Source organism: Saimiri boliviensis, chromosome 16 (assembly GCF_048565385.1).
Source record: "Saimiri boliviensis isolate mSaiBol1 chromosome 16, mSaiBol1.pri, whole genome shotgun sequence".
Taxonomy (NCBI): Eukaryota; Metazoa; Chordata; class Mammalia; order Primates; family Cebidae; genus Saimiri; species Saimiri boliviensis.
Window position 1 is genome coordinate 34,119,866 of NC_133464.1, and position 24,940 is coordinate 34,144,805.

The 24,940-nt window shown below is 37.7% G+C and overlaps 1 long non-coding RNA gene across 7 annotated transcripts in view; it reads left to right on the plus strand.

Moving 5' to 3' along the window:
* The window catches only part of LOC141581609 (uncharacterized), a 33,764-nt gene extending 15,060 nt beyond the window's left edge, over positions 1-18,704 (plus strand). For 4 of the 7 annotated variants that reach the window (XR_012514334.1, XR_012514335.1, XR_012514338.1 and 1 more), the window contains 4 exons: positions 2,674-2,738; positions 10,223-10,303; positions 16,072-16,316; positions 16,648-18,704. This is a non-coding gene — a long non-coding RNA (uncharacterized LOC141581609). The remainder of the gene's footprint in view (positions 1-2,673; positions 2,739-10,222; positions 10,304-16,071; positions 16,317-16,647) is intronic. The other 3 variants (XR_012514337.1, XR_012514336.1, XR_012514333.1) reach the window with 3 other exon arrangements.
* Positions 18,705-24,940: the final 6,236 nt, after the last annotated feature.

Here is a 24,940-nt window from a genome sequence, read left to right on the forward strand (position 1 = left end):
ACTGCTAGGAATGAAGTCTTATGATAGACATACTATCTTTAAAAAGAAGAGAACCTTAGATCAGAGTCTCTAGAAAGTTTAAATGTCCTCTGTTAGATGTAAACAATTCACCAATGTGAGAACACCTGTTCATACAGCTGGAGTCTAAAATATTTGGACAGTTTCCACTGTAAGACTTGCTACGTATTAGCAGTGCCTATTCTGCCTTCTTACCACCTTCCTCCATGTCAGGTCTTGCTCCTTAGCCCCAACACACATTCCCACATAAACCTTTACTCAACTCTTTATACATCATTCTTTGACATTCCCTCTTTCTAATATATCTGTATTAAAGATGAGAAGAAGAAAGAGTAAGAGAAGGAGAAGGTAGGGAGGAGGAGGACAAGGAGGGTTGAGAGTAAGAGGAGGGAGACAGAAGAGGGAGACAAGGAGGAGAAGAGGAAGAAGAATGGTAGTAATAGTAATAGGAAAGGAGGAAGAGTAGGGAAAGGAGAAGGAGAAAGGAAGAGGCAGAGAGTAGGAAGCAGAAAGGGAGGAAAAGGAGAAGGGTGAGAAGAGGAGGCAGAAATCAAGCAAGAAGCAGCACCAAAGGAATCTTCAGTTGTAACCACCCATAGCAGTGGTGTGGCGGCATCTCCAGTATTCTATGATTAGGTCTGGTTCCATTGATGCTGGTGGTCTCTGCTGACATGCTGTCTCAAAATAGATTGTGTCTGTGGTTTTTCTGCGACGGCATACAGCTCATTGCTTCTTGACCATTTCAGAAAGCAGCATGCTTCCTTCTGCCCTTCTCTCCTGGTAAACACTATTTCTGTTGTGTGATGGCCACTTGGTTAACTTGAAATTGCCTATGAACTGTGTTCTTGTTCATATGGAGCCAAGGGAACCCGAGGTCTCCCCTGTGTTGTGAAGAACAGAAAAGGCATGCCCTCCTTCCCATGCTAGTGTGCTCTACACCAGCAAGTTTTGAATCTCCTAAAATATCTGGAAGAACAGCAGTCACCAGTAACTTAAATGCAAAACTGAGAACTCCAGATAATGCAGAACTCCTTCACCATAGTCTACGTAGCTTAACCAAGGCAAAATAATTGGCCTTAAGATTTCACAGCTCAACAAGCACCCAGCTAGGATGTCAGTTTCCCTCTCCCTGCAGACATCTCCAACGTCTATGATTTGGGAGAGGTCTTTTCTATCACTTGGGTAGGAGAACATCTTCTCATCCTTCACAGGGCAGTGAGGTAAAAGTCTTTCATTAGTAACACTAAATTTCCCTCCATACCCATGCCCTGAATGACCTTCTCTTTTCTGAGTCCTCTCTATCACTCTGGGAAGTAAAGGATGCTTATGTCAGTGATAGCTGGGCTGGCTCTGCCATTTAGAAAGTGCTGGTTGGGGCTGGGAGGAAGAAATATATTGCTTTCTCTCTTTACAATGGAGTCCTAACCCTTCTCTGTTTTCATTTGTGGATTCCTGTTCCAATTCTATGGCAACTGAAAAATCCTATTCAGCACCCTATTTTACATTAGTTATCGCTGTTATTTTTATCGTTCTTCAAGGTTTAAAATATAAAATATTCACTTTAGAAAATAAAGGGCCACTGATGATAAATAACTTTCCTAAGGTCACCCAGATGAAAAGCAGTTAACTCTAGTTCTGCCTGATTCCAAAGTCCATGGAAGTCCATGCTCCCCACTACACCTCATTAATGCCCTTGGTAAATTACTCAATGTCTCCGGGCCTCATTTTTCACATCCACAAAACTATAAGGATGAACTGTATATCTGTTGTTATTCTTTTAATTTAAAATAGTTGCTATTAGCTTAAGAATGGATTTTATCAGCTGTTTGAATGTTCAATGGATATATTTGGTTTCCTTTAATTGAATATTCTTTAAATAAATACTTAGTGAAAATACTCACTATGCACCAGGCACTGTGCTAAGTATAGGTATTATAGCACTGAAGAAGTTTCTCTTCTCATAATTTGCATTCTAGCCTATGTATGTGCGTGTTTGTGTGTGTGTACACATAACAGATAAGTAACCAAATATGTCACTTACATATAGATGTATATAAAAATGTAATTTGTACAATATATACTTAGAAAAAAGAAACATAAACATATTAAATGTAACATATAAATTGTAGCAAGTAGTGGTATATTTTATGAAATAAATATATAGGATAAAGATAGAGAATAAAAGTTGGATGCTTTTTGTTTTGAATGATCAAGTAAAACCTTTCTGGATGGAGAATGGAGCAAGATGGTGAAAAATAAGCTTTCACCATTGTTCCTTCCCTCAGGAAACCTAAATCAAACAACTCCACACACACAAAAACACACCTTCATAAAAAATAACAATCAGGTGAGCAATCACAGTACCTGGATTTAAATGGCATTGAAACCAGTACCTGGTTGTAAATATCACTGAAAAAACACTGAAGACATAGGAAAGACAGTCTTGAATTGCCATAACCACCTGATGTGGCTAGGCTGTGTCCCCACCCAAATCTCATCTTGAGTTATAATCTCCATAATCCCCACATGTCAAGGGAAAGACCAGGTGAAGATAACTGGATAATGGGGACTGTTGTCCCATGCTATTCTTATGCAAGTGAGTGAGTTTTCAGGAGATCTGATGGTTTTAAATGGGGCTCTTCCCCCTTCATTTAGCACTTCTCCTTCCTGCCGCCTTGTGAAGAAGATGACTTGCTTCCTCTTCACCATCCACCATGATTGTAAGTTTCCTGAGGCTCCCTAGCAATGCTGAACTGTGAGTTAATTAAAGCTATTTCCTTTTTAAATTACCCAGTCTTGGGCAGTTCTTTATAGCAGTATAAAAATTGGCTGATACACCACATCTCCCCCATTTCCTGACAGTGGCCATGTGGCACAGAGAAAGAATCTGTGCACTTGAGGGAGGGAGAAATGTAGTGACTGTGGGACTTTGCATCATAACTTAGTGCTGCCCTGTCACAGCAGAAAACAGCACTGGGAGAACTCAGCTGTTGCTGACAAAGGGAGCATTTAGATCAGTTGTAGCCAGAGGGAATTATCCATGCCAGTGGTGGGAACCTGAGTTTCAGCAAACCCCACCACCTCAGGATAAGGAATCTGAGATCCTAAACAAACTTGAAAAGCAGTTTGGTACACAATGATAGTAATTACTGTGCACGTCCTGGTGCTGTGCCAGGCGTGGAGCCAGTGGACTTGAGGGGCATGGAAACTAGTGAGACACCAGCTGAGGCAACCAAGGCAGAGCTTGTGCTACCCTCTCCCACATCATGTTGCTAGGCTGGTCTTGAACTACCAACCTCAGGTGACCCACCTACCTTAGCTCCCAAAGTGCTGGGATTACAGGAGCGAGCCACTGCACCCGGCCTCCATTTTGATTTTTTAAAGATATTTACTTCTTGGCGGACTTGATTCCATCATCAGTTGTTTTCTTTTTTTTCTTTTTTTTTTTTTTTTTTTTTAGAAAGGCTCACACACATCTCATTCCTTGAGATAATTCTTTCTTGCAAATGAAGGGTGTGGATGCTAATAAAGTCTAACGCAGTTTATAAAGAGTCAAGAGTTTATCAGAATCAGCATCATTCATTTGACCAGAGTTTAAAAAGTCTTTATAATCTTCTAAGTGATGAGGTACTGGAAACAACTTTTGTTCTAATATTTGGTCTTTGAGCCCAGCTCCTGGCATAAGGCCTTAAATTCTTTGGAATTTCCTGGGTAGCAGGAATGTCTTTTTTTCTCATAAAGTGATTCTTGGTGGGCTCCTGGATTGAGGCTGCTCACCAGAAGGACTCAGCCATAGTGAGAAGCTTGGAACTTTTGACCTCCTACCTCTATCCTTTAAGAAGAGAAAGGGAGCTAGAGGTTGAGTTAATAATCAATCATGCCTATGTGATGAAGCCCCCACAGAAATCCCTAAGTGTAGCATTCAGAGAGCTTCCAGGCTGGTGAACACATGCTAACAGTCTAGTGCACTTTCATAGGAAAGAAGTTCCTGAACTCAGGATCCTTCAGGAAATCACCTGTGCACCTCTTCTTCTGGTTATTCATCTGCATGCTTTATCATATCCTTTATAATACACTGTCGAATAGAAGTAAATGTTTCCCTGAGATCTATAAGCCATGATAGCAAATTATCAAACATAAAGAAGGGGCTAGGAACCCTAATTGTGTAGCCCAGTTGGGCACAAGTGTGAGTAACTTAGGGATCTAAAACATGCAGCTGGCATCTGAAGTGGGGCGCAGTCTTTGGGACTGAGCCCTTTATCTGTGGAGTCTGCACTAATTCCAGGTATATAGTGTCAAAATTGAATTGAATTGTAGGGCACGCAGTTGGTGTCTAGAGAGTTGAAGAATTCGTTGCTGTGGAAAGATAACCCACACATCTGGTGTCTGAAGTGTTTTAAGAGTAGAGAAAAAAAAAATTCTTTTTTTAGTTGGTGTCAGGAGTAGGATTTGCTAGAATATCCCTGACTCACAGAAATGTGTAGTTTGAGAAGAAAAAGACTGAAAGGGCAAAGAACGTTTGATTCCTGGGTGGCCACGTTGTTGCCCATGGTTTGGAGTTGCAGCTGTGCTGCACCCAGTTACTAAAGTTAAAAGTTACCAGTGGAAGGTAGAGATGGATCCAAATCTTGCAAGTTGGCTTACTGGCTGCATTTGAAAATGCAAACTAATAAGAAAAAGGTAAATTATTCAATCCTTTTGTTCCTGTTGTCTGTAACAGCTAAAATGAAATTAAAATACAATGCTGAGTTGGACCTTAATGCTAGAGCAAGCTCATATTTCACTGAGGCTAATCTTTGTCTATTTGTCTCAAAGCTGTCCCCCAAGGAAAAAATTATGTAGGGCAATATAAAGTACCTTTGAGACCTCTGGTCACCAAGAAAATAGTCAATATTGTAGGGAGAAAAAAACAAGAAACTAGTAAAACCAGGTATACAGGGTTAAGGAGTTGTTTCATTTTGTGGATTGGTATCATCAGCTTCCTGAAGAACTTTTACTAAAATGGATTATGAGAGGAATTAATTGGCTGCTGTATTTTTAGTTTTGTATGTGACAAAGAGAAAGAGGATGTTTGTTTCTTTTTTTTACAATTATACTTTAAGGTCAGGCATACATGTACAGAACGTGCAGATTTGTTACATAGGAACATGTGCCATGGTGGTTTGCTGCAGCCATCAACCCATCATCTACGTTAGGTATTTCTCCTAATGCTATCCCTTTCCTAGACCCCCACCCCCTGACAGGGCCTGGTGTGTGATGTTCCCTTGCCTGTATCCATGTGTTCTCATTATTAAACTCCAACTTGCAAATGAGAACATCAAGTGTTCGGTTGTCTGTTCCCATGTTAGTCTGTTGAGAATGATGGTTTCCAGCTTTATCCTTGTCCCTGCCAAGGGCATGAACTCATCATTTTTTTATGGCTGCATAGTATTTTATAGTATATATGTGTCATATTTTCTTTATCCAGTCTATCAATTATGGGCATTTGGGTTAGTTCCAAGTCTTGCTATTGTAAATAGTGTTGCAATAAATGCACATGTGCATGTGTCTTTATAAAATAATTTATAAACCTTTGAGTGTATACCCAGTAATGGGACTGGTGGGTCAAATGGTAATTCTGGTTCCAGATCCTTGAGGAATAATCACAGCGTTTTCCACAATGGTTGAACTAATTTACACTCCCACCAACACCATAAAAGTATTCCTGTTTTTCCATATCCTCGCCAGCATCTACTGTTTCCTGACTTCTGCATGATCACCCTTCTAACTGGTATGAGATGGTATCTCATTGTGGTTTTGATTTGCATTTCTCTAATGACCAGTGATGATGAACTTTTTAAAATATGTTTGTTGGCCATGTAAATGTCTTCTTTAGAGAAGTATCTTTTCTCCATCTATTGAGACAATCATGTGGGTTTTGTCATTGGTTCTGTTTATGTGATGCATTATGATTATTGATTTGCATATGTTGAAACAGGCTTGCATCCCAAGGATGAAGCTGATTTGATCGTAGTGGATAAGCTTTTTGATTCGGTTTGCCAGAATTTTATTGAGGATTTTCACATCGATGTTCATCAGGGATAATGACCTCAAATTCTCTTTTTTTGTTGTGTCTCTGACAGGCTTTGGTATCAGGATGATGCTGGCCTCATAAAATGAGTTAGAGAGGAGGCCCCTTTTTCTATTGTTTGGAATAGTTTCAGAAGGAATGGTACCAGCTCATCTTTGTACCTCTGATACAATTCGGCTGTGAATCCATCAGGTCCTGGGCTTTTTTGGGGTTGGTAGGCTATTAATTACTGCCTCAATTTCAGAACTTGTTATTGGTCTATTCAGGGATTCAACATCTTCCTGGGTTAGACTTGGGAGGGTGTATGTGTCAAGGAATTTATCCATTTCTTCTAAATTTTTTACTTTATTTGCATAGAGATATTTATGTTATTCTCTGAAGGTAGTTAGTGTTCCTGTGGGATCAGTGGTCATCTCTCCTTTATCATTTTTTATTGTGTCTATTTTATTTGTCTCTCTTCTTTATTAGTCTGGCTAGCAGTCTACATACTTTATAAATCTTTTCAAAAAAACAGCTCCTGGATTCATTGATTTTTTGAAGGGTTTTTCATGTCTCTAGCTCCTTCAATTCTGCTCTGATCTTAGTTACTTCTTGTCTTCTTCTAGCTTTTAACTTTGTTTGCTCTTGCTTCTCTAGTTCTCTTAATTGTGATGATAGGGTGTTAATTTTAGATCTTTCCCATTGTCTGATGTGGGCATTTAGTGCTATAAATTTCTTTCTAAATACTGCTCTGGCTGTGTACTAGAGATTCTAGTACATTGTGTCTTTGTTCTCATTGGTTTCAAATAACTTACTTATTTCTGCCTGGATTTCATTATTTACCCAGTAGTCATTCAGGAGCAAGCGGTTCAGTTTCCATGTAATTGTGTGGTTTCAAGTGAATTTCTTAATCCCGAGTTCTAATTCGATTGCTCTGTGGTCTGAGAGACTGCTTTTTATGGTTTTCATTCTTTACATTTGCTGAGGAGTGTTTTACTTTCAATTCTGTGGTCAATGTTAGAATAAGTGAAATGTGGTGCTGAGAAGAATGTATGTTTTGTTGATTTGGGGTGCAGAGTTCTATAGATGTCTATTAGGTTTGTTTTGTCCAGAGCTGAATTCAAGTCCTGAATGTCCTTGTTAGTTTGCTGTCTCATTGATCTAATATTGACAGTGGGGGTGTTAAAGTCTCCCACTATTATTGTATGGGAGCCTAAGTCTCTTTGTAGGTCTTAAGGAACTTGCTTTACGTATCTGCGTGCTCCTGTACTGGGTGCATGTATATTTAGAATAGTTAGTTCTTCTTGTTGTGCTGATCCCTTTACCATTATGTAATGCCCTTCTTTGTCTTTTTTGATCTTTGTTGGTTTAAAGTCTGTTTTATCAGAGACTAGGATTGCAACCCCTGCTTTTTTTTTTATTTTGAGCCTATGTGTGTCTGTGCACATGAGATGGGTATCCTGAATACAGCACACCTATGGGTCTTGACTATTTATACAATTTGCCAGTCTATGTCTTTTAATCGGGGCATTTAGCACATTTACATTTAATATTTTTATGCATAAATTCAATCTTGTCATTATGATGCTAGCTGGTTATTTTGCCAACTAGTTGATGACATTTCTTCATAGTGTCTATGGTCTTTACAATTTGGTATGTCTTTTCAATGGCTAGTACCAGTTTTTCCTTTCCATATTTAGTGCTTTCTTCAGGAACTCTTGTAAGGCAGGCCTACTGCTGACAAAAGCTCTCAGCATTTGCTTGTCTGTAAAGGATTTTATTTCTTATTCTCTTATGAAGTTTGGCTGAATACTAAATTCTGTATTAAAAATTATTTTCTTTAAAAATGTTGTATATTGGCCCCCACTCTCTTCTGGCTTGTAGGGTTTCTGCAGAGAGATCCACTGTTAGTCTGATGTGTTTCCCTTTGTGGGAAACCCAACCTTTCTCTCTGGCTGCCTTTAACATTTTTCCTTCATTTCAACCTTGGTGAATCTGAGGATTATGTCTTGGGCTTGTTCTTCTTGAGGAATATCATTATGGTGTTCTCTGTATTTCCTTAATCTGAATGTTGGCCTGTCTTTCTAGGTTTGGGAAGTTCTCTATATAGTACCCTGAAGAGGGTTTTCCAACATGGTTCCGTCTTCCCCGTCACTTTCAGGTACACGAGTCAAATGTAGGTTTTGTCTTTTCACATAGTCCCAAATTTCTTGGAGGCTGTGTTCATTGCTTTTCATTCTTTCTTCTCTGATCTTGTCTTCAAACTTTATTTCATTAAGTTGATCTTCAATCTCTGATATCCTTTTTCTGCTTGATGGATTCAGCTATTGATACTTGTGTATGCTTCACGAAGTTCTTGAGCTGTGTTTTTCAGTTCCATCAGGTCATTTACATTCTTCTCTAAACTGGTTATTCTAGGTAGCAATTCCTGTAACCTTTTTTCAAGGTTCTTAGCTTCCTTGCATTGGGTTAGAACATGGTCCTTTAGCTCAGAGGAGTCTGTTATTATCCACCTTCTGAAGCCTACTTCTGTCAATTTGTCTAATTCATTCTCCATCCAGTTTTCTTCCCTTGCTGGCAAGGAATTTTTATCCTTTGTAGGAGAAGAGGCATTCTGCTTTTTAGAATTTTCAGCCTTTTTGCACTGGTTATTCGTCATCTTCATGTACTTATCTTCCTTTGGCCTTTGACATTGGTGACCTGCAGATGGAGTTTTTGTGTGGACATCTTTTTGTTAATGTTAATGCTATTGCTCTCTGTTAATTTTCCTTCTAAAAATCAGGCCCCTCTGCTGCAGCTCTGCTGGCATTTTCTGGAGGTCAACTCCAGGCCCTCTTTGCCTGAATATCACCAGCAGAGGCTGCAGAACAGCAAAGGTTGTTGCCTGTTCCTTCCTCTGGAAGCTTTGTCTAGGAAGGGCACCTGCCAGATGGTAGCCAGACCTCTCCTGTATGAGGTGTCTGTCAACCTTTGCTGGGAGGTATTTCCCAGTCAAGAGGCACAGGGTTCAGGGATCCACTTGAGGAGACAGTGTGTCTTTTAGCAGAGCTCAAGCATTGTGCTGGGAGATCCAATGTTCTCTTGAGAGCCAGCAGGTAGGAATGTTTAAGTCTGCTGAAGCTGAGCCCACAGCTGCCTCTTCTCCCAGGTGATCTGTCTCAGGGAGATGGGAGTTTAATCTATAAGCTCCTGAGTGGGGCTGCTACCTTCTTTTTAGAGATGCCCTGCCAAGAGAGGAAGAATCTAGGAGGCAATCTGGCTACAGCAGCTTTGCCAAGCTGGGGTGAGCTCCTCCACCAGTTTGAAACTTCCTGGTGGCTTTGTTCACACTATGAGGGGAAAAACCGCCTACTCAAGCCTCAGTAATGATGGACTCTCCTCACCCCACCAAGCTCAAGCATCCCAGGTCAACTTCAGGCTGCTGTGCTCGCAGCAAAAATTTCAAGCCAGTGGATCTTCGCTTTCTTGGCTCCCTGGGGATGTGATCCCCTGAGCTAGACCAGTTGGCTCCCTGGCTTCAGCCCCTTTTCCCAGGAAATGAACAGTTCTGTCTCACTGGCATTCCAGGCACCACTGGGCTCTGAAAAAAAAATTCCTGTAGCTAGGGGAAGGATAGCAGGGAGTGGAGAGATAGAGGAGGGATAACATTAGGAAAAATACCTAATGTAGATGACGGGGGGTGGGGGGGGAATGGATGCAGCAAACAACTGTGGCATGTGTATGCCTATGTAACAAACTTGCATGATCTGCACATTTACCCCAGAACTTAAAGTATTAAAAAAAGAAAAGCAGGGACACAATTTAAACTAAAATCTGTGTAGTTAGATTCCGGATCCTATTATTTTCTTTTCTTACTGTTCTTGCTTCCTGTGGCAGTTTGTTCATATCACAATGAACTCTCTTTAATTCAGATCCTGCCTCTGACTTTTCTGACCTTGGTTCATTTAACTCTAAGCTTCAGTATTCCATCTGCAAAATAGGATTATTAAGAGTGCATATTTCTTATCGTTTTGGAGAACTCAAGTATGTTAATGAGAAATGCTTATTAAAATAGCTTATACATATAATGTTCTCAATAAGTAATTTTGTTGTGTAATTTTATTATATTTATACTGTATTAGAGTTAATAATTTATATACCTGTTTTATTTAATAGATTCTAAGGGTCTTGGTGGCAGAAAACATACTTTTGTTATCTCTGTGTCCTCTGTAAATTTTGAACAATGCTTTGCACTTGGTAAGTGCTCTATAAATGTTAGTCGAATTTTACTTACTTGGAAAGCAGTCTTGTGGGACTTACTTTGCTTGATGGTTTTTTTAAACTTTATTTTTATGCTTATTTAGGTATATTTGGTGGTCATTTTCATGATCCAGATTAACAGTTAAGTCTGAAGAATACAATTTGCCTGAATGAAACAGAGGTCATTTATCAGTCATTTCTTTAATCTTAAGTTAATCTTTAGCTAATGAGATTCAGCCATATAAGCATTAATTTATAAAACATTCTGAGATGCAAAAACTGTTTCATGTTTCTCTGGAAATACAACTTACATATCTTCCATGTTTCTTCTTAACATAATGTATAAGTGTATATATAAGTACCATATATACATACATGTTCTAAATGTATGCTTACAGAAATATAAATACCATATGTAAGTATATATAATACTATGTATAACTACTATGCTTACTATAGGTACTACTTAAATATAGTTTCCTTATCCCATTTTTAACAATCACTGATTAACCAATTGAAGATTATCCAATAGGTTATTTTTTTCATTACCTTCAATGTAATTATGCCATTCTAGTTTTATAAAACCAGGTGACAATATTACATTTCCTAAAATTTCTTCATCCACAGATAGTATAATACTGAATTAGGAAAAACTAAAAGCTTTTTCTCTAAGATCTGGAACATGACAAGGATGCCCACTGTCACTACTGTTACTCAACATAGTATTGGAAGTCCTAGCTAGAGCAATCAGACAAGAGAAGAAATAAAGGGCATTCGAATTGGAAAGAAAGAAGTTAAATTATCCTTGTTTCCATATGATACAATTTTACAATTGGAAAAACCTAAAGACTTCACACACAAAAAACCAAAAACCTATTAGAACTAATAAAACAAATTCAGTAAAGTTGCATGATACAAAATCAACACATAAAAATCAGTAGCCTATCTATATTCTAAGAGTGAACAATCTAAAACAGAGATCAAAATGTAATTCCATTTCAAATAGCTACAAATAAAATAAAATACCTTAAAAGCAACAAAATAAATGAAATATCTCTACAATGAAAACTATAAAACATTGATGAAAGAAATTGAAGAGGACCCACAGAAACTATCAAGACATTCTATACTCATGAATTGGAAGAATCAATCTACAGATTTAATGTAATCCCTATCAAAATACCCATGACATACTTCACAGAAATAGAAAAAAGTCCTTAAATTTATATAGAACCACACAAGACCCAGAGTAGCCAAAGATATTCTAAACAAAAAGAACAAAACTGGATGAGTCATATTACCTGACTTTCAATTATACTACAGAGCTATAGTAACCAAAACAACATGGTACTGGCATAAAAACAGACACATATACCAGTGGAATAGAATAGAGAACCCAGAAATAATTCCACACATCCATAAAAAACTTACTTTTATTAAGGGCACTAAGAACATGCATTGGGGAAAGGGGAGTCTCTTCAAAATATTGTAGTGGGAAAACTGGATATACATATGCAGAAGAAAGAAACAAAACTGCTATCTCTCACTCTAGACACAAACTAAATCAAAATGGATTAGAGACATTCATCTATGATCTAAAACTATAAAACCACTAAAAAGAAACGTTGGGGAATCTCTCCAGGATATTGGACTAGGCAAAGATTTCTTGAGTAGTATCCTACAAGCACAGGCTTTCTTGCTTTTAATTGAATTGCCCCACCAGCTTTCCTGGTTCTCCAGCTTGCAGATGGCATATTGTGGGACGTCTCAGCCTCCATAATGACCTGAGCCAATTTCTAACGTAAATCTTTCATTATCTCTCTGTTTTTCTATCTATCACTTGTCTATCTATTTATCACATTGGTTCTGCTTCTCTGGAGATCTTGAATAATACAATGAAAGATCTTTGTGGTGATGAAAATGTTCTGTACTTGCTTGTATCAGTGTTAATAATACTCTGGTTGTAATATTGTAATACAGTTTTACAATTTCTTACTTTTGGAAAAAACAGGGTAAAGGGCTCAGGGGATCTTTCTATGTCATTTCTTACAATTGTATGTAAATCTAGACTTATACTAAAATTTAAAAGTGTAATTAAAAAAACTGTCAGACATGGTATAAGACAGATCATCAAGGTAGAAAACTAACAAAGATATGCAGGAACAGAACTTGACATTTGACCAAGTGGACCTAACAGACATCTACAGAACTCTCCCCCAAAACCAATAGAATATACAGTCTTCTCTTCTGCACATGGCATATATTCTAAAAGCATCCATACAATTTGCCATAAAATAATTTTCAGCAAATTCAAAAACACTGAAATCATACCAACCATACATTCATACCATACAATAAAGATAGAAATCAATAGTAAGGAGACTTCTCAAAATCATACAATTACATGGAAATTGAACAAGACTTCTGAGTAGACAACAAAATTAACGCAGAATCTGAAAATTCTTTAAAATGAATGAGAGCAAAGATACAACATACCAGATTCTCTAGGACACAGCTAAAGCAGTGTTAAAAGGAAACTATGGTACTAAATGCCCACATCAAAAAGTTAGAAATATTTCTAATTAACAACCTAACATTACACCTAGAGGAACTAGAAAAACAAGAACCAGCCCCAAAGCTAGCAGAAGACAAAAAAATAACCAAAATCACAGTTGAACTGAATAAAATTAAGATATAAAAAATCACACAAAAGATCAATGAAACCAGAACTTTGTTCTATAAAAGAGTAAATAAGATTGATAGATCACTACCTAGAGAAATAAATTTTAAAAAGATCAAAATAAGCACGAAAAGTAATGACAAAAAGGATACTACCACTGATCATACAGCAATACAAAACACCCTCAGAGACTATTATGAATACCTCTATGCATACAAACTAGAAAATGTACAAGAAGTGGATGAATTTATGGTAACATAAATCTCCTAAGATTAAATCCAGAAGAAACTGAAACCCTGAACAGCCCAATAATGTGTTCTTGAAATTGAATCAGTATTAAAAACCTTAGCAACCAGAAAAAGCCCAGGACCAGAAGAATTCATGGCAAAATTCTACCAGACTGAAGAGGGCTGGTACCATTCCTAATGAAATTATTCCAAAACATTGAAGAGGAGGGACTCATTCATAACTCATTCTATGAGGCCAGCATCATTATAATATCAAAACGTGGCAGAGACACAACAACAAAAGCAAACTTCAGGCTGATATTCTTGATGAACATGGATAAAAAATCCTCAACAAAATTCTAGCAAACCAAATCGAGCAGCACATCAAAAAGCGAATCTACCATGATAAACAGACTTTATCCCTTGGATGCAAGTTTGATTTAATGTATGCAAATATTAAATAAACGTGACTTGTCTCATAAACAGAACTAAAAACAAAAGCCAACTAATTGTCTCAATAAATGCAAAAACACTTTTGATAATGTTCAGTATCAGAAAAAACTTCTAAAATTCATATAGAACCAAAAAACCGTGAATCAGCAAACTAGGCATTGAATGAACAACCCTAAAAATAATAAGAGGCATTTATGAAAAACCCAAAGCCAACGTTATGCTGAATAGGCACAAGCTGCAAGCACTTCCCTTGAGAACTGGAACAGGACAAGGATGCCCTCTCTCACCACTCCTATTCAACATAGTCCTAGCCAGAGCAATCAGGAAAGAGAAAGAAATAAAAAACATCCAAATAGGAAGAGAGGAAATAAAATTATCTCTGTTTGCAGATGATATGATTTTATACCTAGAAAATCCCATACTCTCTGTCCGAAGGCTGCTTGATCTGATAAATAACTTTAGCAAAGTTTCGGGATATAAAATAAATGTACACAAATCAGTAGTATTTCTATACATCAACAGCATCTAAGCTAGTGCCAAATCAAGAATACAATCCCATCCACAACAGCCACAACAATAAAAAATACCTAGGAATACACTAACCAAGGATATGAAAGATCTCTACAATGAGAATTACACGACACTGCTGAAAGAAATCAGAGATGACATAAACAAGCGGAAAAATATTTCATGCTCATGAATAGAAAGAATCAATATTGTTAAAATGGCCATACTGCCCAAAGCAATTTACAGATTCAATGCTATTCATTTCAAACTACCAATGACATTCTTCATATAATTAGAAAAAAACTATTCTAAAAGTTATATAGAACCAAAAAAGATCCCTTAATAGTCAAATCAATCCTAAGCAAGAGGAAAAAAGCTGGAGGCATTACTATACAAGGCTATAGTAACCAAAACAGCATGGTACTGACACAAAAACAAACACATGGATGAGTGGAACAGAATAGAGAGCCCAGAAATAAAGCTGTACACCTACAACCATCTGATCTTCGGCAAATTTGACAAAAACAAGCAATGCGGAAAGGACTTTCTATTCAATAAACATTGCTGGGATAACTGGCTAGCCATATGCAGAAGACTGAAACTGAACCCCTTCCTAACACCATATATAAAAATCAACTCAAGATAGATTAAGACTTAAATGCAATACCTAAAGCTGCAATAACCCTTGAAGGAAACCTAGGAACTACCCTTCAGTTTCCTTTAAGATTTGTGGAATATGATTCAGCCAAACTCTTAAATGCCTTCAAATCTGAGGTCTCAGTTGTTCATTCCCTACTATCTTAACCTATTTGCTTTTGGAAATAGATTGAGCTCATCTATAAAGAGTCCACACAGAATCAGCGCATTGAAATAAAGATAAAAAACAAAAGTTGTATAATGAAGGCAGAGAAAAACAGGAAAGAAGGTATTGCATTTTAAAAATCAAAGTTTTGAGGGAGAGGTTGTTGGTAAAATTGAAAAAAAAATCTCAGCTTTCTTGTATAGTTAGCAAAAATGGCACTGTGATGGATTATATTAACTTTTACTGTGAAATAAAAGTGAATACTAGTAGTAGATCATTAGGACAAAGAGTTTATGCTGAGACTAAATTCTGAGAACAATTTACTCTGTGGCTCTTAACTAGTGATCTTCAAAAATAAAATTAATTTTTTACAAATGTCTTTTTGTAAAAACTGCATATTGTAAACCATGTGGCTGGTCAAAAAATAAGAAGCAAAACCAGAACAAAAACAAAATATTGATACATATATGTATATATAGCCAAATACTATGTTATATACCTTAAATATATATAATCAAAATAAACTTAAAAACAATTTCCTAAAACTAAAAAGCCTTAAATAAATGATAAACCCACCACATCAAGTTCTGGTCCAGGGAATTTTTGGCATTGTAGATAGAGTAAAAGAGGATCTGGACCACGTCACAGACTCAGGCTCTCTGGTTGTAAACTTGAACTCACATTTAAACATTCCATGCCAATCTCTGCAGTCAGGTGGACATCCTGATCTACCTCTCTGCCTAGAGGTGCAGGTCCCAGAGTGGATCTAACTGCATTCCTGGCTCTGCCACTTGTTGGCTATGCAATCTTGAAAAACTTGTTTAATTTTTTGAGTCTTTGTTGACTCATCTGTATGGATGTGGAAATAATTGCATTATATATTTCAGAAGTTGGTGAAAATTGAAGTAATTGACGCATATGTATCACACAAAACAGTGCCAAGTACATCATGGACATTCAGTGTTTTCCGTCATCATCTCTTGTCTGTATTAGTCAGCACTGTGTGGGAGAATCTTTATCAACATTTATATAATTAAACGAATGCCCTAGAGACAGAGGCTGTTCACCAAAACATATGTTCTCCTTTTCTCTTTAGGCCTCAGCTGAACTCTATCTTCCAATTCTGTCTGAGACTGCGTTGGCCAATAAAACGTGAGACGGAGTGACATGTGCTGTTTCAGGCCTGACTCATTAAAATCCTCCCACATGTGCTCCTCCACGTTCCTGGCCAGCTGGAATGCAGATGACAGAGAACACGGAAGCCACATGTGAAAGATGGCAGAAACTCTGTCAACCTGGCCACTGCCCCAAGCTGTTTGGCTACCCGATTAGCTGTGTCAGGTTGCAAGAAATAAACTACTGTTGCATAAGATCCATAATGCATACCTTGGGTCTGCTATAAGTAGTGTATACACCCCTGCTGTTATGGTGGAGAGCTTTAAAAATTGTGTAGTGAAAATCAGCTCAATGCAAGTAAATGCCTCTATCTTGGGGTATTTGTCCATTTGCCCTCTATTTTAGGCCTTACATATAGACCCTGTTTGTTTGCTCTATCTATGACATTTCTATATGCATGGCAAGCCCTCCTGCTTAGTGATCTTAGTGGATTCTAGCTATATCTTAGTTTTAATTCTATTAAATATGACCATCTGTCTTTTTTGGCTTACCCCAGGACTCTTCCGAGGAAAAGTGGCATTTGCTGCCTAGCCTCTGCTTTATGTAAGAGCATCTCAAACACCAAACACTACCTCCAAAATTTGTTTAGTACTTTTCAAATGTCTTGATGACAACAGAGGCACGCATGTGTTTGAGACTTTCCTAAGTCACCTAGCACAAGGCTGGCTGAACTCAATAAAATGTGAGTTCACAGATTAATTGAGCAAAGTCTACTCTACTCACACCTGCCACAGCTGAAGTAAGACATTCTCCTGGGTAACAGAGGAAGACAATAGGTTGGAAAAGGCAAGTATTTCTGAGGAATCACTACTCTTTCTTCTTGGAAGCCAACTTATCTGCTCATCTATGTCCCTTGATTTCTGCTTTGTTCATTCAACAGGCCTGGCTTCATCTGAGAGGACAGGAGTACAAAGATGTATCAGTGCACACAACATTCTCAGGAGAGTCACCAATGTACCTCCCCTTTTTGTAATTTCACTGAAAAATCTCTTCAAAAGCCACTTTTTGGAGCATTCCTGTGTGGGAGTGGAATTTTGGAATAAGAAAAAAAATAAGACCTCAGCACACATGGAATGGGCAAAATTGAGTTCCAATATGAAAAAAAAATGACAAAAACAACCTTTGGTAAAAGTCAGAAGTGGATCTTTTCTTAAGAGGTGCAAATTTGGGATCCTGTTCAGCCCCATTGTGGTTTGGGAACAGAACTCCCTGTCTTTAGAAAGTGGAGTACATGAGCTGTCTCTATGAGGCACCTAGACTATAAGAAAGTGGCCATAGGACTGTTTCTAGTAATGACTCAGTCCAACCTGAGTGGGGTGAATTCTGCATTCTCACTGGGGACTCTGGGATTGCTGGAGTGCTCTCAACATGATAATATCTTGGTCAATAGAAGCTTGTTCCATTGCTGGTGCTTTGCGGAAGATGAACCAGCACCAGCAGCCAAAGAAAATAAAGATTGAGCAACAGCCCCCTTCCTTTTCTCTCCCAACTTCCCTTCAGAGCAGCCGCACCCAAGTCCCAGCAGATGTAACTGTATAGGGTATGACCTTGCAGATGGCTGCATCAGGGCAAATTTGTGCGCTAATGAGTTTCTCGCTCTGCCTCTCCCCTCCCCAGGCCTGGTAGCTGATGGTGCTGCGGAGAAAGAGAAGTTTTTATGATAAGGGCAAAAGGAGAAACAAGTCATGAGTCTGATATTTTTTGATGAGTTATTGCTGCATCACACATTGTCCTTAGTAGTCTCAGTATGACACAGCAATTTTTCATCACTTAAATGCAGTTTTAGAATTTTTAGTAACACTTTAAATTGCTTATCATAAGACTGAAGTTTGATGTCGTCTGATCTAGCAGAATACATTAGTCAAATACCAGCTCCATAGTAACTTTTTTAAAAATTCAGGATCTTGGTTATGAGGGCTTAGGATGCAAATCAATTGCTAAATACATCCTTTTGGAAATTTATTCAGTGCTATAACTACACATGCATCATATTCTAGTATATCTTTTTAGCTCCAAAATTTAGTTGATATGGAAATCAAAGATAGTTGTTCCTGGAGTGTCAAAATCACCTATACTAACTGTAAATGAAGAAAGATAATATTGCTTGCAGCCTCAGTGTAAATGTGGATTCCTTCTCAATCATTTGAGCTTACCTCTTGGACTTCGTCTGAAGGAAATAAAAGCAATATCACAAAAATATGATGTACAAACATGTGAGTCTCAACATTATAATAAGACTCATTGGAAAAACATCTAAATACCCTACAATGTAATACTGGTTAAAAGAATTAGTTTCATAAAATGGGATGCAATGGATCAATTTGAAATAATATTTACTGACATGATATAATATTTTAAAAGCACTCTAAAGGAGGACAATAATAGCAAATTAAAACTATATGTTAATTTGGTAAAATAACATGCATACATAGAAAGTTTATTAAACTGTAATCATATATATATTCAAAGTTATCTCTATTATCATAGAAAAATACTATCTCTACGTTAACAATGATGATCACTTCACGGTAGAATTACAGATTTTTTTTCTAACATGTGGTGTGTGTTTGTTTATGAATATGTATTGCTGTGTCATAATAATAGTGTTATATTAAATATCATAGATTTTAGGGTAAAAGGACAGAATAAACCAGAACACAGAAGTCCTCTTACCCAGTAGGTAACAGAGTAAATCAAATATTATATAAATAAGTAAAAGTGTTAAAAAGGTTACCCAACAACAAAACAAGAAAAGAGAAGGAACCACGTCACTGAGTTCAAAATGTGATGATCGAGGCAAACACTTCTGACATGGAGCTGAATACAGAGATGTTTGTCTTTACTTCCATATTACAGTAGCAAAATTGGAGAGACAAAATTCTCAGTGTTCTTATTTAGAATTGTACCCACCACTACCAGGTTAGAAAGGAGTAAGGAAGCTGATGCTGAAAGAGGATAAGAGAGTTCTTCCAGGATGAGTCAAGGAAAAATTCAGTAGAGAAAATACCACACCAGTAGAGCCAATAGAAATGGACCAGAGAAAAAGCTCTGGGAAGGTCTGACATTTTCTACAACTTCCTGATGAATTTCAGAAAAAAATTCCAAGTCCCAGTAAACTCTCTTTTAGGACTAAAGTTCTTTCCCAAGTAAGTGAAGTGATACAGAACATTTAAAAGAAGAGCTGGTGATCTCCTCTGAGGGATGCACATCGACCCTAATGAGCTTCTCCCCACTTACATTTTCTCCTACAAACACTTAACTATTGCCAGCAGGTTACAGTCAAGTGAATGAAACAGCTAATCTGAGCCTTCAATGTGGCCAAGTAGCTGAAACAAATAGATTTGGGGAGAGTTACTCATCTCAACCAGAAAGAAAACACAAAGAATTGGATGGCAATTGTGAAAATATGTCACATTTAAAAATAAATATCCCATAAGACTAATTCTGGAAGAAAACATACCCCAAGGAAGAAATAAAATTTCCATTCAAATTCAGCCCAAAATAAAAGAGTTTAATAATATTATAAGTTGACTAATACAAGAAGTTATTGATGAATTAAGAATGCAAGCAACATTATTACAGAAACAATATCTAAAAAATAACACCCAGGAAAAGAATAAACAGTTGAATATAAAATTACTTTTCCAGAGAGGCTTGAGATAATCAGAGGAATTTCTAAGGAAATGTCAATTAAAATTATGGAGATAACAATAAAATTTTATTTCAAAGATAATCCAAAATAAATCAGTAAAAACGTAATTGAGCATTTAAAAATAACCAAGAAGGTATAATTAGATAGTTTGTAACACAAAGGATAAATGCTTGAGGTAATGGATACCCCACCCCATTTACTCTGATGTGATTTTACGCATTGTTTACCTTTATCAAAGTATCTCACGTAGCTCATAAATATATAGACTTTCCATGTATCCACGAAAATGAAAACTAAACAAAAACAAGTTATCCATGAAATAGGAAATTCAGTAAGTAAAAGAGAAAAAGTATTGAAAGGAATAATGGAGTAACACTGTTTTTCTTAAACATAAATTGACATCTAGAGTTTTTAATGAAGGGTAGTGTGTTTTACAAAACACATCATCATCACCACCATCATCAAGTAACCAACACTGAAAAATGTCACATTTAACTTGTTGAACTTCAAGAATAGAGAAGCCAATTTTCAGGCAATAGAAAAGCAAAGCCACATCTAAGGATAAAAACAAAATAGGCTGAGGTTTGGTTTCTTAATGCTAACATTAAATTTCAGAAAACAATGGAAAATTCTACCCTCTGGTGTCTGGCCAAGAACCCCCTACAGAAAAAAAAATGATATCTGTTGTAACATTTACAGTTTGGGTAAGGCATTTATAGCATGTATACAGCAATAGCACCAACACAAATATGCCTAACATTTGAAGAAGCCAGTATAGGGATAGATTTAAAGAAACAATTGATTTGTCCTGTGAAGCCATTATGCACATTTTTACAGCCTGTGCTAATTTTATTTTTCTTTTCCCCCTTAACCTACTGTTATTTTTGCCTATGATAAGCTTGTGAAGAATGATTTAACACAGAAATCGAGATGATTAGCTAGATCCAGTTCTTCCTCAGGCTAGTAGTTATTGCCCATAAAATAAAAATGGTAATTGCATAAGTTGTATGTCCTGAAGGAGCTTTAAGTCAATCTTCCAATATGTTTTATAATCAATATTAGTATTGTCATAAGTCTTACTGCTTAGCGTAGTTGAATCTTACCAAAAATGCCAGTATTGCACAATATTATAGTATGATCATGGCATAATTCAGTTTCATTAGAGAACAAAGTAGTAAGAATTACAGAGGTATTTGCTTTGCCTTCCCAACAGAATCTGCAGTTGAGAACAAAGCCAGTCATCTCATCTCATCTCACAGGTTCATATCTAGACTAGTGTTCATTGTGTGTTGTTATTCTACAGCAGGGCTCGCTTGCCTCCAAATGGGGAAGTCACAGGTGGCATTTAGCAAACTATTCCAGGAGCCAGAACTGTCACAGGACATCACTGTAAATCAAAAGTGCTTCCAGAGAACTTTCACATGTTTGGAGAGTCATAAAATTCCCATAGGTGCACCCCTTGAGCTTCAGTAGCTAAAATAGAGGGATGTTGACCTATGCCCACTTCAGCTTCCATGTGTATTAAAATAATTGAGTCCCTATTGGGTCCAGGCACGAACCCTTTCCCAGTATTGGGTTTTAGCAGTACTCTGCATTATTTACTGTCTTCATGACCCACTTTGCTAAAGCCTCATTGTATTTCCAGGGCTGACTCCCATCCTTTGCCTTCCTCATAGAAGAGAACCCTCTGTATTCTAGTTATTAAATCTTTTTCCTCTGACTTCCACTCCTCATTAAAAGCAAACACAGCTTATCACAGGATAACTAGACTGACACTTATCACACCAGTGCAATATAAATGTGTCTTCTGTACTAGAGTTAGATGAGAGGTAGTCAATCCTTGATGTAATTTGCTTTGAGAGTGCCATGAGGCCTCCCTTAGCATTTCTTGTCTCATGGTGGGACTGTTCCCTAGGGGATCCACCAGGTGCTCACTGTTGTAATCTCATCAGTGACCCATTGTATCTCTATTGTACTTAATAGCTTTACATCCACAAAACAAGATGATATACATTTATGCATAGCACACAGTGACATGTTGGGCTGGCTATTATGATTTGCCCATTTTAACCAGATACCTTTCTAGGCATTTGATCACCAGAGTTTATTGGTATACAGTGTCTTGGGAGCTACAATATCACACAGTTTGAAGCCCCAGTAGGAAGCAGCTCTCAGAAATTCCTTCCCAAATACTACCTACCCTTTGGGGTAGAGGTAACCCAAGAAATCGGAGTCCAAAGGCACGGGCATATTATTGAAGTTTCATTTACTTATTAACAGCTTGTCCAGTTTGCCATCCTAGCATATAACCAGAATGACTTTTAGTGATGTCAGCCAGGTTTGTAGACTGCTGTTCAACCTTGCCAGTTTCCAAAAACTAGGCCTTGGCAACCATATAGCTCTCACCCTTTTGGACATCTGGTATAATTGTGTTGAAATACAATATTGTTATCTTGCTCCAAGCTTCAAAATGTTGGATTTCTCTGGTTGCATAACCCACTTATTTATTCTTTTACTCTAAACCATTATTTCTTCATCTCCTCATTTGTTATTTATCTTTATCCACACTTTTTCTAATGTCCTTGGGAGAGGACATGAGATTTGGCCACTGTGCTGACCCAGATTGCTAGTAGCAGTGTAGCAAGGGCCTCTCCAGCAGTCTACGCCCAACCATATAGGGTAAGGTTACATAGATATGGAATTAGTGAGATATACCTGACCATTTGGCATCACAGTAGCATTCACTGTTAACCCCAACATTGCCAGATGGGGTGAAGGCACAATCTGCTCTATTAGGCCCTTAGGAATTTTGACAAAATGGTCTAAAGATACATTACAGCTTCTTGCTTAAAGGCAACCCACCTTCTGGCACCCACAGTTGCATTCCTGGCCCTGAGATGACTGCATTAGGTAGGGAGAAGGAGAATTTAGGTGACGTGGGGAAGAACCGTAGAGTTGCACCAGCATCCTCCCCAAACCTCTTTCCTAGATTCCCCCGAAAAAGCAAAGAAATCTATGCAGTGAAGGCGCTCCCTTAGTGTCCCTCATGGTGAATGTGAGCACACACTCCTGAAGGTATATAAACCAGCCCTTTATGCTTTCACCTGTTCCCATCTTAGACAGCAAATGTTTCCACTGCCCATTCATATTATTTATTAAACTCTGACTCTGAGGAGGATTTGCAACATTTATTCTTACCTTTTTAAATCAAAGCCTTTTCATCTTCTGGTCTTAATGCAGTGGCTTTCTATACAGGATACTGTCCATTCATCTTGGAATTGCCACCTATAAACCAAACAGATCTTTGTTAGTCGATCAAGAGCTGTTCATAAGGCACTGTCCACCTGGCAATAGATTCTGGCAGCTCCTCATGTGGTTCCAAAATCAGTCTTAGGGGGAAAGAGGCTACCTGCTCATAGAAATGTTAGGTGCATCCTTGCATTTCCCCTGTAGTGTGCTCCTACATAAACCATTTTTATTTTATTATGAAAACTAGTCTGTCTTATTACAGTGTTTCTTTGAAATCACCCAAGATATTATGGATATCTCAGGTTTCAGGATAATTTTATGTTCTTCAATCATTGAGGCAGTCTCAATTAATGCCCAGTAACAAATTAGTAATTGTTTCTCAAATGGTGTGTGCTCGGCAGCAGTATCTGGAAATTTTCTGATTCAAAATATCAATGGTCACTACTGAAATGGGCTCAGGACTTTCATCATAAGCTTCAGTCTGTATGAGTGTGAGAGGCCAGCACTTCCAAAATTGTAACTGAGTGGGGATTATAAGGACCCAAAAGTGTTGAGACAGCTACCACTTTTTGTAATTTAGACCTGCACTGATTTTGCTAAAGTCTCTACTCAAATATGGCTTTCTTTTGGGTAGTTATGTGTACATTCCCAAATGTAGAATATGCATTCTCTAACATCTAAATAAATCAAACAAATGTCAGGCTTCTTGCTCAGTCCTAGGGCTGAGCAGTAGTAACAGTTTAGTTTTAGTCACTTGTGGCATATTCCAGGTGGCTCATGTCCAGATGATTGCTAAGAATTTCACCATTGTGGGGGGGGGGGGCCTTGGGGGGGTGGTGCAGGGGTGAAGGGGGGTGGCCTTTGGACTTTTGCTGGATTAAACAGCCTCAGTAGGCCAGATGAGCCACCATTGCCCTCACATCAGTCTTAACTTTCTCTTCAGTTTTTCATATTATAATAGCATCATCAGTATAGTGATACACCTGAGATCTGTATCAAGTCCAAGTCTCTTCTAACAAATTGTGACAGTAAGTTGGTGAGTGTAGATAACTCTGTAGCAGTACCTTCCCATGTAAAAAGTGAATTGCAGTTGGCTCTTTTTCAAAATTGAGAAAGACAAGAAAGCACATACAAGATCAATCTTCTTTAGCCTGTTATGTATTTTTTGTGGTTGAAACCATGTCCAGGACTGCTGAGGGTACATATGAGAGGCAGAACATTACTAAAGCCTCTGTAGTCTACCCTTAGTATCAATGAGCCCTTTGCCCTTTATCATGAGCCATATAGGACTATTATACAGAGAATTTGTTGGTACCAGCACTCTAGTTTCCAGGAGGTCATTAATTAAAGTGGTAATCTCTTTTTGCCTACCAGGTATCTTATATTATTTTAAATTAATGTCCTGCATGGGCTCAGGTAGTTATAGTGGTTCCCATTTCATTTGTCCAATTAAGACCAGCTTGAGGGCAGACTTGCAAATCTTCTGTTTTACAATATTAGACAGGGGAAGCAATTCTGTTAGACATAATATCCACTCCAATAATACATTCAGGTAAAAGAGACCACCTCAATAAATTTTGTTCAAGAGTCCCAATTTTCATCCATACTTCACCTTAATCCCATCAACTGTTGCATCTCTACATTCTTCCAATCTAACCTTAATCCCTATTATTCCTTCACCAAAGGGTTTGGAATATAGCACATTGAGCTCTTGTCAAGAAATCCCAGATTAGTCCTCTCCCCACTCCAGACATTTTGTTCTCATATCATATGTGCATATTGCTTCAGGTCTCCAGGAGGGGGTTGGAGAGACTCAAGCCTCTCCCTCAATCTTTACTTTGATTAATTTGCCTAACTGCCTAACCCCAGGCGATTCAAAGTTGTTTCT